Below are 20,524 nucleotides of genomic sequence, written 5' to 3'. Positions count from 1 at the left end.
ACTGACAACCATTGTCTGAATCTAGCATCCTTGATGCGGCATTCGAGCGAGACAATCCACATTTTGAACCCAATTTGGTCCCTCTGAAATCTTATGGTAATTTTCAAAAGTAGAATGGGCGTTTCGGGAAAGACAACTCTAGGGCAGACCATCCCAAGTTTTGGAGATCCAATTTTCATCCTAAAAGTCAGAACCCTTGTTTGGATCGAGTGAGAAATATTGATTTCTGAGGACAGACCTTTTCCCCTCATCATCCCCATCACCCTAAACTGGTAAGAAAAACTTCAAGACCTACTATATTTTTGGATGAAAATAAAATTAACTCTACTATGTCAAATTTGCTTGAGGTTTTCTTTTTCATTAAGTGGGGAGGTGGAAAATAGGTTAAGGGTAACTTTGAATCCTGGTGTAGAGAACAATGGGGAAAGGATATTAACATCAATATTCTCCCAAATGACTTCTATGAGATCGAATTTATGAGTAATGAAAAGAAATGGCAAGCTAAAAACAAAGGTCCATATATCTTGGATGGTATTGAAGTTCACATCATTGAATGGCAACCCAATTTCAATCCCCGGACTCATGTATTACCGAACAGTAAGGTATGGATAAGACTCTATAACTATCCCTTAGATTACTGGCATATTGATGTCATTAAGGATATATGCAAAGATCTTGGCACATTTGTATCGGTTGATGATATTTTGGAGGATAAAATATGGGGAAGCTTCCTCAAAATATGCATTTGCACAGATCAAATCACCAAGATCCCCGAAGAAGTTAAAATTATTGGTGCAGGGAAGTTTTGGATCCAAAAGTTTGATAGAGAAGATTAGTTGCATATTTGCCCTAAATGCTTCTCCTTGGATCATACTGGCTTAGGTTGTGATGTTTCGGCTACGATACAGAAAAGTTATTCATGTATGCAATTTCCTATTGAAGAAAATCTGTAATCAGAACCTCCTATCTCCACTGATACTAGGGAGGATTTTAGAAACAAAATTCATGAAAATAAGAATATTCACTTGACTGAGGCAACTCCTTTGAATATAGCTCCTCCCTCCTCTAATAAAAGTGAGAGCCAACAAGATCTACTAATGCTTCTGGAAAAGACTAAAACCTTACAGACAGATATTGAAACTAAATTAGTGGATTCACTACCATCCTCTCCTCTTGAGACTGGGAGTCAGCTGGTAATTGAAGGCTGCAAAATTCTCACTTAGGAAAAGGATGCTACTAGAAATCTGGGGGAGATGGGAGATAAGAATTTCTCTTTGCTAGGTATTGAATTGGAAGATGGAGAAATTGAGTCTTCCTCTTCAGAGTGGGAAGAAGACTTTGAGCCTGACTCTGATCTTATATTGGAGGATTCCACAAAAGGTTTTGGGAAGTCGAATTCAACCATTGACAAACCAAACTTCAAGCCAAAAGGAATGCGGGGGCACAAGTAAAAAAAAATAATGCTAGCAATTGTTGGTGTAGCTAGTGGTCAAACCAAACTTAATTTAGGGAAGGGAAACACCCTTCCCTAGGAGAAATGAAACTCTTATCTTGGAATGTCAAGGGCATCAATGCCTCTGAAAAATGGCACTTGATTAAGTGCCAGATTGATGACACCAAAGGATATATTTGGCTACTACAAGAGACTAAATAGAGTAAGTCTGAGATTGATTAAAAAATGAGAGTTTGGAAACATTGGAATGGTCTTTTTAGGCAATTGGATGGAGCCTCTGGTGGCTTGGGAATCATCTGGCATCCCATGTATGTTAGGGTCTCTCTTGTAGGGGAAGACAAGTATTGGCAACATTGTTTGGTAACTATCCTAGGATGGAATGAGAATTTCAATATTTTTAATGTCTACGGACCATCTTCTGCTGGTGATAAACGTGCTCTCTGGGATCGTTTAGCTATCAGAATTTGCAGTATTACCGAGGGCAGTTGTGTGGTTGTTGGGGACTTCAATACGATCCTTTCTGGTAATGAAAAAAATGGGGGCATTCAAAGGACTGGTACATCCCAGAAGGATTTTTTGGAATTTGTTGAGAAGAATCACCTAATAGACATTCTTCCTAAAAATGGAATATTCACATGGACGAACAAAAGATCGGGTTTTACTAATATTGCTGAACGGCTAGATTGATTTCTTGTTATTGGTGATTGGCTAGGACAAAATCTTGTATTAGAGTCATCAATTCTCCCGCTTATTGGATCAGATCACTGCCCGATCTGTATGGAGGTTGCCAAGGGACAATCAAAGGGAGGTATCCCTTTCCGGTTTGAGAAAATGTGGCTCAGAGTTCCTGAGCTATATGATCTTATATTTGTTTGGTGGAATGAACCAGTTCTAGGGAATAATTCAAGATTATCCATACTCAATAAGAAGCTCAAGTATATTAAGGTTAAGATCAAAGAATGAAATATGAACCATTTCAAGAATATTCATATGGAGAAATTAAGAATTAAGGCTGAGTTGGAAGAAATAACCAATTCTGTTATTACTTCAGGAATGAATGAGGATTTGTTTAACAAAGAAAAATCCCTCAAATCTGATCTAAATGAAATCCTTCGATGGGATGAAATGCATTGGTGACAAGAATCAAGGGAGTTATGGCTTAAGGAAGGTGACAAAAATACCAAATTCTTCCATAGATCGGCCATTGCCATTCACAATAGGAACAAAATATCAGAGATTAAGAGACTGGATGGAAACATTGTCAGAAACTATGAGGACATTGCATAGGAAGCTATAAGATTCTTTGAATCTTTAATTAATGGTGTCTGCCACAATGATCATGAAGTAAGAGTCAAACTTCTTAACTCAATCCCATCCATAATATTTGATAGTCAAAATGCAGCTCTCTTTAATCCTATTACAATTGATGAAGTTAGGAAAATTACCTTCCAGTTGAATTCTGATAAGACTCCTGGCCTTGATGGCTTCCCTGCGGCTTTCTTCCAACATTTCTGGGATGCCATTGCTCGAGATCTACACCTAGAAGTAAAAGAATCAAGAAAGAAAATGACTATGTTAGGTGCTATTAATCACACCTTTTTGGCTTTAATCCTGAAAAAGCAAAACCTCAACAGATGAGTGATTTTAGGCCCATTGCTTTATGCAACATGGTCTATAAGATTGTAACAAAGATCATTGCCAATAGATTGAAGCCCCTCCTTAAAAATATGATATCGGATGAACAAAGTGGATTTACCCCTGGAAGATCCATTGTGGAAGGCATTATCATTGCCCATGAAATGCTTTGCATGGCTAGGAAAACCAAGGAATCTTGCATGATTTTAAAACTGGATATTCTGAAAGCTTATGCTATGGTGGATAGGGGTTTCTTAATTGAAGTATTAAATAAATTTGGTTTTTGCAAGGAATGGATCACATGGGTCATGAGTTGTTTATCATCCCCCAAATTCTTTGTTTTGGTTAATGGCCCATCTCATGGCTTCTTCTCCACATCAAGAGGAATACGACAAGGTGATCCAATGTCACCATTTTTGTTTATCATAATGGCTGAAGCCTTAGGTCGATCAATGAGAGCTCTTCAACAAGATGATCGATGGCTTGGAGTCAATGTGGCAACAGGGGTTGAAAAAATGACTCACTTGCAGTTTGCCGATGATACCATTCTATTTGGCTTGGCCTGTAGGAGAGAGGCAAGGACAATAAAATCGATTACTGTATGGCTTCAAGTAGAAAATCAATTGGAATAAATCTGAAGTGTTTTTTGTCAACACTCCGATTAACTTGCAAGGTGTCTTATCAAGGATTCTTAATCTCAGAGTTGTAAACTTTCCATGGAAATTTCTTGGAACCCCCCTCTTCATTGGCAGTAATAGAACTTTCTATTGGAAGCATCTTATTGATAAGTGTAAATCCAAGCTTGCAAATTGGAAAGGCAAGTGGTTGTCTTCTGCTTGGAAACTCACTATGATAAAATCGGTCCTCTCTACACTACCAGTTTTTTCCATGGTGTGTCTGAGATTACTGATGGCAATTGAAGATGAATTGATCTCTATAATGAGAAATTTCCTATGGAATGGCTTGGATGAGAAAAGGAAATTTCCTCTAATAGCTTGGAAAAAGAACTGCCAACCAAAAAAGGCAGGGGGTGCTGGCATTCGACAAATTTTAATTATGAATTTAGCTATGGGTTCTAAATTGGTTTGGGAAATTTGCAGTGGTGGTAAACAAAAATGGGCAAGGATTATAAAACATAAATATTTGGACTCCCTAGAGCCAAAAAGGATTCTCACTATAAACAACCCCCCCAGAGGTTCGGCCATTTGGAATTTTATTGTGGAAAGTAGGGAAATCATAAGTGATCAGGTTACTTGGGATGTCAGGAATGGAAGGGATGCCTCCTTTTGGATTGATTCTTGGGCTGGTGAAGCTGCCTTATGTCTCAACCCTTCTCTGCAACCTATTATAGTAGAAACTTGTTGCCTCTGGGGTCACAATATCTGTGATTATGGTTACCCTATTCAAGAAAATGGCATTGCTAAGTGGAAATGGAACTCCTTGGATCCCCTGGACTTGGATCAACACTAGAAAGACTTGTTTGCTGACATTCTCAACAAAAGGGTTATTTTCCCTCCCCCTGATAAGGACATGATTAGGTGGTGCAGTTCCTCTCATGGTAAATACAAGGTATATTTTGGTTACAAATTGAAAGAAGCGGCTATAGACAAAAAAGATTGGCCTGTTAATCTTTTTTGGCATGGACATCTCCTACCCAAAGTAGGTTCATTTGCATGGTTGGCTTGTCAGAGAAAGATTCTAACTAAAGAAAGACTCCATTCAATGGGCATCAATGGACCCAATAGATGCATTTTATGTCAAGAGCAAGAAGAGACTACGTATCATCTACTTCTTGTTAGGGTTCCCACAGATACTTAGAGGGGGGTGAATCAGTATCTGACCGGTATTGTAATTTTCTTAATATAAAACATGCAGAACATAAAGTAACAGTGTACCGGTATGCAAGAATTAATGTAATAAACAGAATCAAAAACATCCACATGAAAAGAACACCATAACACAAGATGTTTTAATGAGGAAACCCGGTGTGGGAAAAACCTCAGTGGGATTTGTGACCCACAATATTCACTTACTGGCCAATAAGAGAATATTACTTACAATAGGGGCCTGCACATGCAGGAAGGCCAACTGCCTAGAGCACACTGCTCAGTGAGAAGTCACACTAACTTACAATGAGGATTATGCTAATCCAATATTCTGTACTGCTTTATAATAGCATCTTCAATGCCAGATTCAGTACCGGTTCTTGCTCTATTCTTTACATATACCCTTGACCTATAATTCGCACATTAGTTCTGTCTCATAATTTTCTTTATGCTACCTTACATCTCCTACAAATGTCTACAATGATCTCCTTTATATACAATAGTCATTTTACAATTTGCCAAGTCAGCTTACAATAATAAACAAAATATTACATATCAAAAATCATGTCGGCCTCTGTGCTAGTATACATCTTTTTCTTCTGTGCCGGTGCTAGTGCTAGTGTCGGTGTAGAGTGGTCTTGTTGATGTTGGTGCACTATCTTGCTTGAATAATGCTTTGCTGGTAGAATGTCTTGCCGGTGCCATAGGATTGCAAGGTTTCCATCAATGACAAAACCTTCAATCACACACAATGTCTCATTGGAGTGTCCATATGCCAACAATCTCCCCCTTTGGAATTGATGGCAACACTCATGAGAAATTCCAAAAAGATGTCCAAAAATGTGTAGACCAAAAAATTTACCAAAAAAGTGAGTGACTCCCCCTGAGCATATGATCCCTGTGTTTTGAATTTTCTCATCCTACTACTCCCCCTTTGGCATCAAAGACAAAGGTTAGTAGAGTTTGTAGTTATACCAGTTCATAACCTCAACCTTGTAGTTGGGTAGTTATTATCTAAAAAAGATCGCCCAAAATTAAGTTTATACTATCCATAAACTTTTTTCTATCTTTTATTGTTGTTTCAGTTCTCTTCACAGTGCCGGTGAGATGCTGCAATTGCTCTGCCGGTGTTTTACTTCCCGGTGTTAATGCCTCTGAGATTTCCTTCCGTAGAGATGCTAGATAATCCAATCTTGGACTCATTTTGGATCTCAAGTATTTTGCCTTATTTATTATTGTCTCTTTCTCTTTCTCCTGTTTAAGTAATTCTGCCTCAAAATTTGCTAACTTATCTTCAAAAATAGATAATGAATCCGGTGAGTTGACAAAATTGTCTACAAGCTTGTTTATCTCTTCCTCTATCTTGCTTATCTTTTTGTCTACATCTATAGTTAGGAAGTTTGTTTTGCATGTGTCTTTGTACAGGTTTTTGTACTCTTTTAACAAACTACACAGTTCCGGTAGAAGTGTGTCAAAATCTCTATTACACTTCTTAATTTCTTCCTCAAAGAATTTATGTTTCTCTTTTTCTACAATGTCCTTTACAGATTCTACCTTTATTTGATCAATATTTCTAGAAATGTATTTACATAGTGTATCTAACTGTCCTAAAGAATCTTTATTATCTATATTATAATTAGGAGCTATTGTTTTCAAAAATGGGATTGAATCATCTATTGCTTTGTAAGCTTGTGAGCTATAGTCAGTTATTTTCTTGATAGATTCAAGTAATACCTCAGTCACATTTGTTGACTTTGATGGTGACCCAACAAACTGAGTACTGGTGGAAGTGACCATGCTTGTATCGACCTCTGGTAGGTCAGTTTGTGTCTGCATTTCCTTTAGCACTGGTTTTCCTGCTTCATTTCTTACCAGTGGCATCTGTTCTGGAGCCTTTAGCTCTGTTGGTTTCTCTTATTGTGCTTCAGATTCCATCTTTTTCCCTGTATCTACTGCCGGTTGCTCTATATTTCCTGTTACCGGAGGCTCTTTGACCATATCTGATTTTTCACTTGGGTCTTTATCAACTGTTATGTTGATCTTTTGGGTATCAACATTTACAGTGAATAGGACTTCAGGATTTGTATTGCTATCCTCTGTATTCATGCTTTCAGTTGCCGGTTGGTTTTCAGGGATTGTAATTTTTACAGGTGGAGGTAGGTTATCTTTAATCTTTATGCTTGGAGGTCCACCAACTTTCCCTTTCCCTTTGTCCTTCTGATATACCTTAATAGGCTTGAGATTCCTATATTCTTCTTGTTTTTCTTTTTCAACCAAAAATATGTCTCAACCATTTTCTGTTTCCTCTAAAACCTCTGTAACTCTACCTGCCATCAGTGAAATTTGTGGTGTGTAGTGGAAAAAATTGTCCGGTTAGCCTGAGCTATCAGATCATCAATTTCTTTTGGGGAGTTTACAAGATATACTGCAAGTAGTTTTTCTATTTTTATTTTCTTGTCCAGTTCAATTACTCCTTGCCTTCTGGCCTCAAGTCTTTTGTATAAGTCATCAGGGATTTCATTTAAGACTTGCATCAAAAAATTTTTAAACATGTCCATGTGTAATATTACACTCTCCTCAACTTACCCTTTCTCATCAGCCGATAGGGTGTCATAAATTTTCCCTATGTTCTTTAGTTTTCCTTCCTCTGTGATCTCATTTAACAAAATTTCTAGAGGTGCCAAGTCAGTTGTTGCCTTTTTCTTTTTCTTAGGGGTTAGCTTCTTTTTAGGTGTGACCTTTCTGACCGAAGATCTCACAGCTTGTTGCTTTTGCCTTGTCCTTCTAGGTGAAGGAGTGGTTGCCAGTGAGGGGTCTCTTTTCCTAACAACTCTTTTAAAAGTTACTGGCATATCTCCTTCTGAGGAAGTACCTACCGGTGATAGATGAGCTTCAGGTTGTTGGGCTACCAACTCATCTTCAGTTATGCCAGTTTTCTTTAATACATCTTCCTTTATGGCTTTTGCTTGCCTGGATCCTTTTCTCACAAATGCCTCAACCTTTTTCACTCTTTTCTTTGATTGAATTTGGCTTTCTATGGTTTCAGCACTACCAAATATTTCTTCTTTAGGTTCATTTGGGGCTTCCAAAAGTGCTTTGGCATAAGTTTCCACTATGTGGTCATCTGTTTCATAGCCCATTTCTGTTACCCAGATTGTCCTAGGGATGACTGCTTCCATCCATATTTCATCCTGTTTGATAACAAAGCATATATCATCTTTGTATTTGTCTACAATCTTCTGTGATAACCTTGTCCTTTTCTTCATTTTTGTTTTTAGTGCTTGGAAGAAGTCATGAATGATGTTTTCCTTATTCTTGCCCATGGTATTGAACAGTTCTATCAGTTGCTTTCCTAATAGTATGTCATATCCAAAATCTTTATATCCTATACCGGGAACTCGTTTTGTTATATGAAGCATTAGACACACTAACAGATTTCCAAATCTGAAGTTTCCTTTCTTATCCTTCTTTATCTTCCCAAGGTTGTCTATCAGTTCCTCCTTTAGCCATTCACAGATGTCAATTTTTGCATTGTCGGTTATTATGTCATAAGCACTCTTGATGCATAAGCTTGAAATTGAGTTGAGTCTATTGGCATGAGTGGCTTTGTAACCTAATATCATGCTTATGAATCTCACATTTGTATCCTTTACATCATTAACCCTTAAAGATCTTTTATCAAATGTTGCACCTATTAGGTCAATGACTAAATCATTTGAAACTTTCTTGTTTTTATCTGATCTTTTATCGGTGGCCGGTAACCCTGTGACAGCCTTTACCTCTTGCTTGGTGATCTTATGAATTGTATCTAACTAGAAAAATTCTCCATGAACTCTGCTTAATACTATCCTAATCACATCCTTAGGAAATTCAAGAATACTAAGGATTTCTATGAATCCTAGGGTTTCAATGATTTTGTGTTCAGCTTTGATATTGCCGGTATCATCACATATCTCAATTTTGTACATGGTTTTGATTTCCTCATCTCCTAGCTCTTCAATATTGCAGTGAATATACATTCTAGGGTCTTCAACATATACAACACCTTTAGGGATTTGAGAGAATGCACCTAAAGTATCATCTTTCTTTGCTATTTCGGGGACCAACTCAAATACGGGCCTAGGTCTTTTAATTACTTCCACAACAGTAGGGTTCGCTATGTATTCAATTGCAGAGGTGGATGCCATGATAAATACCTTTTTCTATCTTGGATGAATGATTGCTTGGAGTGTGCTTGCTTCTTGCTCGAAATGCCTTAGCTCGGAAATCTTTGCGCTCTCTGAAAGTTTGAAATCACGGTGAAATGAAATGGAGCCAAAAACTTATTTTATAAAGTCTTTATCGCTACCTACCACATTAATTTCATGCCAGTAATGTATTCACTTAACTTTATTTGCCGGTAATAAGTGATTTTCAACTTCTTTTCTTTAACTGAGGGAATAATAGCACATGTGTCATTAGCTTGCCAAACCCTCAAGATAATTTTCTTCAATTAGATGAAGAAATTACTGCCAGTGGAGCATCACATTGTCCTACCGGTGGAGCATTTGTTGGTTCTACCGGTGGAGGAGTATCCCCAATATTTAGATCAGCTTTTCTAATCCATTGCTTTCAGAATTCTTGCTTAACCTCTTCAACCTTTTCTTTACCTTTCAAGTTGGTACTTTTGTTGTCTACTGGTGTACCTTTACTTCTACAAAATTTAGCAATATGACCAATCTTGTTACATGCATAACAAGTTACATTATTTTTCTGAATAACTTTCCCATAACCTATGCCGGTTTGTGTTCTGCATTGATTTGATAAATGTCCAAATCTTCCACAAACATAACATCTTACATTCATTCTGCAGTTTTCAGAGTTATGACCAAGTTTGTTGCATTTGGAGCATTGACCGATGGGAGGATTGATATTCTTATAATTCCTAGATCTACATTCATTTGCCCTATGACCATATTTATTACAGTTAAAGCATTTTCCATTGAATTTATAAGTATTAGGAGGTCTTACCGGTTTGCTGTGATCCTGAGTATTTGCAGTACCGGAGCTTTCTCCAACTTCAAATCCAATTCCAGAAGTGTCACCTTTGGGTTTTTGATTCTTCAATAAGGTACCAAGTTCTTCTGAGCTTTTCTTGAATTTTTCTTTGTGTTGATTTGTAGTTTCCAATTCCCTTTCCAAGATTTCTTTTTGTCTCATTAGTTCATTCGAGTCATTTTGAGTATGCATCAGATCTGTCTTCAGTATGTCATTTTCATAGCTAAGTCTTGTGTTCTCATTTGCTACATCACTTAGTCTTCTGGTAAATTCTTCTTCATTCTTTTTTCAGTCCTCAATCTCTTTGCAAAATCTCATAGTCATATCCTGCATTTCATTTTTTGTTGTCATGATCTCTTGTTTCAACTTGCTTATCATATCATTAAGTGATTCCTTTTCATCATTCTCATTTTGCAATTTTTCACAAAGTTCTCTTCTCTTATTTCTTTTAACAGTAAGATTTTCTTGAAGTGCCTGAATGATATCCTGAGCTGCTTTTAAATCATCTTCTAATTTGATATTTTTCAACTTCTCTATATCATAGTCAGTAAGAGCTCCTTCAAGTTGCTTCATTAGATTTTCCATCTTTACCGGTGTCAAGATCTTCCTCAAGCTGTTAGGCTTCTGAAAATAGAGGACCAGGCTTTGATACCAATTGTTAGGGTTCCCACAGATACTGAGAGGGGGGGGTGAATCAGTATCTGACCGGTAATGTAATTATCTTAATATAAAACATGCAGAACATAAAGTAACAGTGTACTGGTATGCAAGAATTAATGTAATAAACAGAATCAAAAACATCCACATGAAAAGAGAACCATAACACAAGATGTTTTAACGAGGAAACCCGGTGTGGGAAAAACCTCGGTGGGATTTGTGACCCACAATATTCACTTACTGGCCAATAAGAGAATAATACTTACAATAGGGGCCTGCACATGCAGGAAGGCCAACTGCTTAGAGCACACTGCTCAGTGAGAAGTCACACTGACTTACAATGAGGATTATGCTAATCCAATATTTTGTACTGCTTTATAATAGCATCTTCAATGCTAGATTTAGTACCAGTTGTTTCTCTATTCTTTACATATACCCTTGACCTATAATTCACACATTAGGTCTGTCTCATAATTTTCTTTATGTTACCTTACATCTCCTACAAATGTCTACAATGATCTCCTTTATATAGAGTCATTTTACAATTTGCCAAGTCGGCTTACAATAATAAACAAAATATTACATATCAAAAATCCTATCGGCCTCTGTGTCAGTATACATCTTTTTCTTCTGTGCCAGTGCCGATGCCGGTGTAGAGTGGTCGTGTTGATGCCGGTGCACTGTCTTGCTTGAATAATGCTTTGCCGGTAGAATGTCTTGCCGATGCCATAGGATTGCAAGGTTGCCGTCAATGACAAAACCTTCAATCACACACAATGTCTCATTGGAGTGTCCATATGCCAACACTTCTTCACTACAAGTTCTCCAGTCACTGTTGGTGGCATTTCATGGGAAAATTGAGAATCTTTGGCCCCTTCCCATCAGGGCTAGATGAGTGGTTTCTACAATGGCCTAAATTGGAAGGAAAGGCTATATTTGCCGATTTACTTTATATTTTACCATCTCTTTTGATTTGGGAAATTTGGAAAGAAAGGAATCGCAAAATTTTCCAAGGTAAAGAGATGAGCTTAACGACTCTATGTGGGAAAATCGAGAACCATCTGACTGAGCTCCTAAATGAGGCTGCTCAATCCAAATCATTAACGAAAAATATATATACATACTGGGATTGGAAGATTAAGTTGGCACTTCCAAATCTTCTCATTCCACCGCTTTTTGGCAAGGGATCCCCGGTGGATCAGGTCAATCCAAGATTGGGTGTTAAATGGGAAGCACCAGAGCCTGGGTGGTTAAAGGTAAACTTCGATGGTGCTTCTATTGGTAACCCAGGTCAAAGTGGTATTGGGTGTATATTGAGGAATTCCGATGGTATTTGTATAAAAGAAATCTCTAAAAAAGATTGGAGTTGCTACTAACAACGAAGCTCAATTTAGAGCGACTTTAAGAGGACTGCAACTAGGGATGGACCTTGGGGTGCAGAGAATTCATCTAGAGGGAGACTCACTAAATGTGGTTAATGTTGTCCGCTGTAACAACACCCCTAGTTAGCACCTTAACTAGTGGATTCAACCGGTTCTAGTGCTGCTAGCCGCCTTTGATGAATTTCGGATTAGCCATATCTATAGGGAAGGCAATGGAGAGGCTGACAGACTCTCTAAATGGTGATTGCCGATGGTGACCCCCCTAGGCACTCTGATTGGGTCTTTCTGACTCATTTTTTATTCCAGATGATCTTCCACCAGTTTATATGGTTTGATTATCTTGATGGTAATGGTGCTTTCTAGGTGAGTTTGTCGGTTGTGGTCTCAATTGATTGTCTTCTCCTTCCGGCTGATATGTTTCTCCGATTGACCTACCCGTGATGGTGCTAACTGGTTGTATTGCCTCCATTGGTTGATATGGTATCCCAACTATCTTACCAGTGGTGGTGCTCACCATTTATGTTACTTGCCAGTTGTGTTCTCCATTTCTCCTTCCGGTTGAGATGTTTCTCCGATTGACCTACCAGTTGTGGTGCAAACTGGTTGTATTGCCTCCCTGGGTGGGCCTCTATATTTATTACTTAACCTAATGGTCATAGTTCCTGGTGGATTGATCGACCGATTGATTTGGTTCACCAGTTAAGGTTTCTTCTTTCCACCGAGAAGTGGCTCTCTACCGTCAATATTGGTCTGTGCCAGTATGCGTCCCATGGCAACTAGACATGTGTGAAATTTTAATTGATATCTAGTTACGACTAGATCCTGTCAGGATATGCATATAATTACTTGATGGATAATGACGGTCGACATTAAGTTGATGAACTTTGTCTAAGAAGTTGATTGGACACTGTCACTTCATGCGTGTGTGTATTCAATAGGCATGAACGACTTGCCAAGCACTCGTATCCCTTGGTTTTATGTCCTGCTACTTAACAAAGGAATGCCCTCATTTCCCCATCAAACAATTGCATTCTTTGCTTGGTGACTTGCAATGGAATCCCCAATTCTCCTTGAAGCTACTTGTCGACAGATGGCCTTCTTGGGCGAAATCACTGACAAACATTTGCAGGAGGTCCTCTACTCTCGACACCCTCTTATACTTCACAGCCTTAAAATGATACTGGGGAAGGAATTCCTTATGGCTTATCGTAGGTACAAAACCAATGTCGATATCTTGACCTTTTTCCTTGCAATGGTGATATACATGGGGACTAGCAAGCATAGAGAAAAGCTTTTAACTCAAATGGTGTTTAAACACCATCTGCTGGGGGAAATTGATGTTGCGTTGGACAACATTGATGGCAACCTGAGAATAACGCTTACCCAAAATTACTATATGTCCTTGGGCAACAAGACAGAGGTGAAAAAGTTTGTGATTGTGAACTCTCTGGACTATGATTCTCTTCAAGAAACCTGGTCTGCCATCACTAGGAATATTGAATTTTTGTTTAAGGTGGCAGGCATTCAAAATGGATTCACATCGGAATGGAGGGAAAAATATCTTCGAGATGAAGGGTTAGCGGGTGCAGAAGGATTTGGCATTTTGGAGAATGGAGATTTGGTTGATGGCAATGTCTGGGGGTTTGGGCTTGGCAAGGAGTGGTTCCCAAATGACTACCGACTCCCTAGGGAGAAGGCTGAATCGGCGGCTCACTCAACCTATGGCACTGAATGCCCAATAATCCTGGATGCGGCTCGTGCTCCTATGGACGATGACTCTAAAGACTCCCAATGATTCTAGTTGTGTCACCTTTCTCATGATTCTCTGTTTTCTGGTTATTATTTTTTGTTTGAAGGCCTCTGGCCGGTTCTGTTATCTACTTCCAATGTTTGTCGGCTGGTGTTTTGTACTTGTCCAGCCTCCATTGTTGGTTTCTTCTTGTATGTGGAATAGAGCTAGGGTAAGGGGTTTTCTTCTTCGTTCTTTCCCCCTACCGCTCTCACTGAACCAGGCCTTGTATTCTCCTATTTTGATTAATACAAGGGTGCTACCCCTCTGCAGCTATTTACTTATTAAATATATATATATATATATATATATATATATATATATATATATATATATATATATATATATATATATATATATATATATATATATATATATATATATATATATATATATATATTATTTAATTAATTTTGATTAATTCCCCAATTTAAATAATCTTTATTATTTAAATAAATTAATTCTATTTCAATTTCTATCATCAATTAATCATTCATCCCTTTTCTAAATATTAATTAAATATCTATTATTTAATTAATTATGATTTAATCCTTTAATTTAAATAATCTTTTTTATTTAATTAAATTCCATTTCTAAAATAATTAAATAGTTTCTTTAATTTATTTAATTAACTAATTAATTCTTCTAATTTCTTCTAAATTCAATCACATGTGCATGATTTCAAAAATCAAATTGAAAATCAAAGTCAAGTTCTAAATATATTCAAATACTAAATTGAATTTAAAATAAATTCAATTATTTGAATTAAATTTCATGCAAAGATTAAATTGAAAATCTAAGTTTTTGATTAAGTAAAAACAGGTTTTATGGGACCCGAAACCCTATTAAAATTGAAAGATAAGCATTAAAGAGATGAAACAAAATAGCTGCAAACACCAGCACAAAAACTAGCAGCAAAGAAAAAGACAACAAGAAGCCAACAAGAAGTTGGCTCCAAACCCAGCATTACAAATTACTTGAAAACTTTAATAGATTCCTCAACATTTTGAACCAAGAGCATCATCACCTTGGCCGCTTCCCTCGGGTCATTGTTTTCCTCTCTCAACTGGCTATCTTTGGTATTGATCTCCATCCCAGTAGTGTTCTACCTTGTTCTGCACTTGGGAGTCTGGTGGGTGGTGCTGGAAGTAGGAATATCATCAATAACAACTAGATTCTTTTCCTGATTTTTCCTTTCCAGATGATCCACCAAAGCATTCATGTTCTGTGATGAGACTTTGAGGACCTGGAGACTATGGTTCACGAAGTTTTTTAGAGCCTTCTCGGTATGGTCGACCCTGGAGTTGATGTTGTCTTTATCCTCTCCAGCCTGTTCTTTCAAGGTTCTTATAACATCCTCCAGGTGTTTCAAATCCCCTTTGATCAAATCTTTTTCCAGCCAATCCTCTATCTCAATTTCCTCTTCAGCTTCATTGGTTTCTGTCTCATCATTCTTTTTCCCAACGTCCTTAATTAACTTATTAATCTTGTTATCCAACTCCCTCTGTTTACTTTGCATGCTGGTAATGTTGTTGACAACCCATTTCTAGAAGTTGAAGGACTCTAGAGCACAGTTACAAGTAGTATTCAAAATGGTGTTCGCAGAATCCCTACCCTATTCAGTGCCCACAGAGTTAGGATTGTCATCCTCCTTAGAATTCAAAGCAACATTCCTACTGTCTGATCCCATAGGGTTAGAGTGAGGGTTTTTCAGAGTTACCCCCTTCATCCTCTTCACCAATGTTCTCATCCTTTTCATACTCCATATCATTTCAAATTCCTTACCCTTTTCCTCCTTCACATCACAGTGCACCTCCATGTCCGCATTATCTGTGTCAGCTTTCCTTTTTTATGGGTAGAAGTGCTAGGCTATTCCTCATCCGAATCCAAATCTTTGCCGCTCTCAGAGATATGTGCATTCATGATCAGAGGGTCATCTTTGGCCACCCTAGTCTTGTCCTTCAGATGTTCATAAATGAGAAATATAAGCCCCTGATGGGGTATAGGGTAGGATTTTGGCTTTTTAGCGTGGTCAGCAAGACTCTCATTCAGAGAGGACGCTAAATAAAAAGGCGGGGAAATTTGGGCCCCATGACGGAAGTGATTCAAAATAGCAAAGTGATAGTTATAAATTTTTGTAAATCTACTGTCAACAGTTAAATACTCCATTAAAACCCTTAAAACTTTTTGCCAAAAGGGCTTTACCTACTAGGGAATGTAATAAGAAATGTTGTCTTTCTTCACAAGCTGTTCCTTCTCATCCTCCGATTTTGGGAAGATTTTGAACGCTTCAGCTGCATACTTCCTATCCCTGTAAAATTTGGTGCCCTCCATCTGCAGACCCGTGACCTCGATGACCAGGTTCTCATCAATTTGCCATATCTCCCCGAACAGGGTAACTCTGTTGTTACTCCAACCTCTGGCAAAACCGTGAGAAACAGAATTTCTGCTTCCGTGAAGCTTTTCCATATAGTCAGTAAAGCCATATCTGTGAAGTCTTCTCCAGACTTTTCTTTTGCTCTTCCAATTTTTGCATCTTGGGGGCTCGTTCCTATTTAAATTACCACCCATTTTGAGTCCAGGTAGAAGTACGAGCGACTATAATTCACAGTTCGCAGATGAAACCCCAAATGCTTGTAAACTCTGGAGTTACTGAACATAGACTCTTTTGTTGTTTTGAAACTTATGTTTATGGCCACACAAACCCAACAATTATGATTATAATCTTCCTCATGCATATGATCATGGAAATGATGCCAAAAAGCACTCATTAACTGGCAGTTAATCCGCCCCCAAAACTTGTCTTTGGAATTCGTTCCCCAAAAAATAATCATGATATTAACTAGACCCATTGATACTATCAAAATATAATTGCTCTTTAACCTCCCTTTTACAATGAGTTTCTCCAATATATTTAACATCATTCTCTAAATTGACCCCTTCATTAGCTAAGAGGTCCGCTACCTTATTGCCTTCTCTTAGAGTATGAGTTATGCTAACACTAACATAGTTATTTAACAAATATTTAGCACTTTTAACTAAGTTAGTAATATTCCAAGAAATAGAGCTTGTACCTTTGATGGCTTGGATGATGTTTAAGGAGTCCCCTTCGAGCCAGATTTTTTTGAAATTGAATCCCTGAGCAAGATGGAGGCATTTTAGCATGGCCAGAGCTTCAACCACACGATTATTTTGGACCCCAAAAGGAGAAGCAAAAGCTGCAATGCAGACTCCTTGACCATTTCTAACAACTCCTCCACCACCAGACTTCCCAGGGTTGCCCTTATCTACCCCATCAAAATTCACCTTTATCCAATCATGATCAGGAAAGTGCCAAACAATATTATCTCTCCTATTCTTATTGTCAGGTCTGCTGACTTTATGTATTAGGTTCCATTCAGTGAGGATATCTTTTTCCATATCATTCATATCAGTAATAAACCTTTGCTTATTGTTCTTGTGAGGAATATTGATGTTCTCTTTTATGGCCCTGCATATTTTTTCAAAAACCACCTAAGAGCTACACTTAGCTTCCCTAAATATTTTGTTATTTCTTTCTTTCCAAATGCCCCAGCAAATCATGGGGAGGGTCAAGGACCAAAGGTTCTTGATAAGCTGGTATTTAGTGGGGAAATTCCATTGCTAGATAATATCCTTGATACTCTTGTTCATAACCTAACTAACTTTCCATTACTCCCACATTTTACACCAAATTTCCCAAGAAAAGGTGCAATGAAAAAAGAGATGATCAATTGATTCTTCCTCTTTCTGGCATAGCTCGCATCTATTAGGGAATTTAAAACCTCTTTGGACCAAATTGTCAAGAGTAAGGATACTATTGTGAGAAGCAATCCAAAAGAAAATATTGACTTTAGGGATCAGGATGTTGTTCCAAACTTTACTCCAAATGGGATTACTGGTCTGAGAAAAAGTGTTTTTGTAGGCTGAAGCAACCGTAAATTCACCTGTAGGATTATTTTTCCAGAGAAAAACATCATCATAGTCTTTGTTAAGGGAAAAGGATAGCAACTCCTTCTGGAGTAAGGAAAAACCAGAATGAATAACATCAAGCCTCACCCATTTGTCCTCCTTCCAGTAGTCACACACCATAAGCCCAAACCTCCTTTTACATTCCTCAATAACTTGACTAATGTCTTGATCATAAAGAGCATCATTCTTCATCCAAGGGTCCTCCCAAAACATTATTTTGTCACCTTTTCCAAGGACCCATCCAGCTCCAGCTTTGGCCACTTTTATGGATTTGATAATACTATTCCAAATGAAGGATCCAACAGGAATGTCTTCAGAGTCAAGGACCCCTTGGATAGGCTGATTCTGAATATATTTATCAAACCATATTTGATTCCAATCTTTCTTGGTATCATAAGCTCTCCATAATTTTTTTAGCTAGAAGAGCTTTGTTAAAGGTTTTTAGAGCTTTAATCCCCAAACCTCCTTTGTTCTTTGGTCTACAAACTTTGTCCCAAGCAACCAAGGATATCCTCTTTTTTTCTTCAACTCCTGACTATAAAAATCTCTTCTGGATTCTTTCCAATGCTTCAGCAAATTTAGCCGGGATATCAGATAAATTGAGGGTATATATAGGGAGGTTCTGGAGAGTAGCTTGAAGGAGCTGCAATTCTCCAGCCTGAGATAAAATAGAACCTTTCCATCCAGCAAGTTTTTTGTTGAGTTTATCAATGATCATATTCCAAAAGGATTTTGGGGGAGTTAAACCCAAGGGAAGACCCAGATAGGTGGAAGAGAGCGTGTCCACCTTGCAACCAATAATTTTAGCAATTTTTTGTTGTCTTAAGACCAGAGTATTCATGAAATATATAGCCGATTTGTCCCAATTGACTTGCTAACCAGTAGCCAAAGCATAGGAATTAAGAGCAGATTTGAAGGTTTCAGCTTCCCTAATAGAGGAATATCCCATTAGGATAGTATCATCAACAAACTGTTGATGAGAGCAAAAAATATTAGCAGAGGAAGGTTGAAGACCTTTGATGGTTTTACTCAATTTTAGGTTGTGAATCAATCTGCTCATGCTCTTAGCCAAAATGGTGAAGAGAAGAGGAGATATAGGATCTCCTTGTCTGAGCCCCCTTGACGTTTTAAAGAATTTTGTAGGAGATCCATTAATCAGAATAGAGAACAAAGGAGTGGTGATCAACTCTTTGATAATTTTGGTTATCTTTTCATCAAATCCAAAAGCCTCCATGATTCTGAAAAGAACATGCCACTCCACTCTATCATAAGCCTTTGCCAGATCCAACTTTATCAAGAAGCCTTCTTTTTTAGTAGAATTGAGGGAATGAATATTCTCATGCACAAGAATGATAGAGTCCAAAATCTACCTGCCAAGAACAAAACCTTTCTGCTCCTCAAAGATGATGAAGGGGAGTACAGCCAAAATTCTAGTGGTCAAAACTTTAGATATGATCTTATAGAACAAGTTACATAGACTTATTGGCCTAAATTTTCCCATAGAATCCGCTCCAACAACCTTAGGGATTAGGGAAATAAATGTGGATTTGAGTTCCTTAAGGATTCTTCTATCTCCAAAAAATTCTTTGACCGCATTAACCGTGTCTTCTCCCACAATATGCTAGAATTCCTAGAAGAAAAACATAGGGAAACCATCAGGACCTGGGGCTTTATCCCCTTGAAACGAAAAGATAGCTTTTTTAATTTCTCCAGTAGATGGGATAGTAGATAGGACCTTATTTTGAATAGGATTAATGATCTTAGGAATGATATTAACCAAATTGTGTTGGTGGGTATGATCAATGTCCTTGCTACTAGTGAGGAGCTGATTGAAGAACCTGACAACTTCATCCCTAATTTCCTCCTTATTAAGAAGAGTTTTGTCCTCTACAATAAGTTTAGAAATTTGGTTCACTACTTTGTGTTTTAAATATGTCATATGGAATAATTTAGTGTTTCTCTCCCCAGCCTCCAGCCAGATCACCCTGGATCTCTGCCTCCAATAGATTTCTTCCCTAGAAATAATGTTGTGGAGTTTGACTAGAACATCATCTTCCATGGCTTTGGAATACTTTTTATAGCCATCTTTCTTAATTGAATTTTGGATCTGATCCAACTCCTCCTTTAGCTTTTTCTTAGAATCAAAAATATCACCAAAGACCTTCTTGTTCCATATCTTAATGTTGACTTTGATATTTTTAATTTTTTTGGCAACTTTATACATGGCAGTTTCATTTACATCAATATTCCACCAGTTAGCAATAGATTTTTCAAGATTAGGGTGGGAAATCCACATCTTTTTGAACCTAAAAGGGAAGCTTTGATTATTCTTAAAATTCTCAGCAACAAAAGAGATGGAATAATGGTCTGAACCGATTCTATTAATAATAGAAAGGGAGCATCTATGGGAAAGAATCCAATCATTAGTGACAAGGGATCTATCAAGTCTTACCTGAATGAGATCTTCACCATCCCTTCGGTTAGACCATGTGTAGGATGCTCCATTGAGATCCATATCAATGAGAGCATTGATATTACTAAATTTCATCAAGTCAGATCTGTTGTCTGGTTGAGCATGAATACCCCCATATTTATCAATGTCTTGCAGAGGAGTATTGAAATCTCCCATCACAATCCAGCTATTCAAAGGGAAAGATTTTCTTTTTTGCTAAATTTTATCCCAGAATTTGCTTCTAGCAGATTTGGAGTTAGGGGCATAGATATTAGTAATAACACATTCCTTTCCATCAAAGAT

Source organism: Cryptomeria japonica, chromosome 8 (assembly GCF_030272615.1).
Source record: "Cryptomeria japonica chromosome 8, Sugi_1.0, whole genome shotgun sequence".
Taxonomy (NCBI): Eukaryota; Viridiplantae; Streptophyta; class Pinopsida; order Cupressales; family Cupressaceae; genus Cryptomeria; species Cryptomeria japonica.
This window is presented reverse-complemented; position numbering follows the sequence as displayed.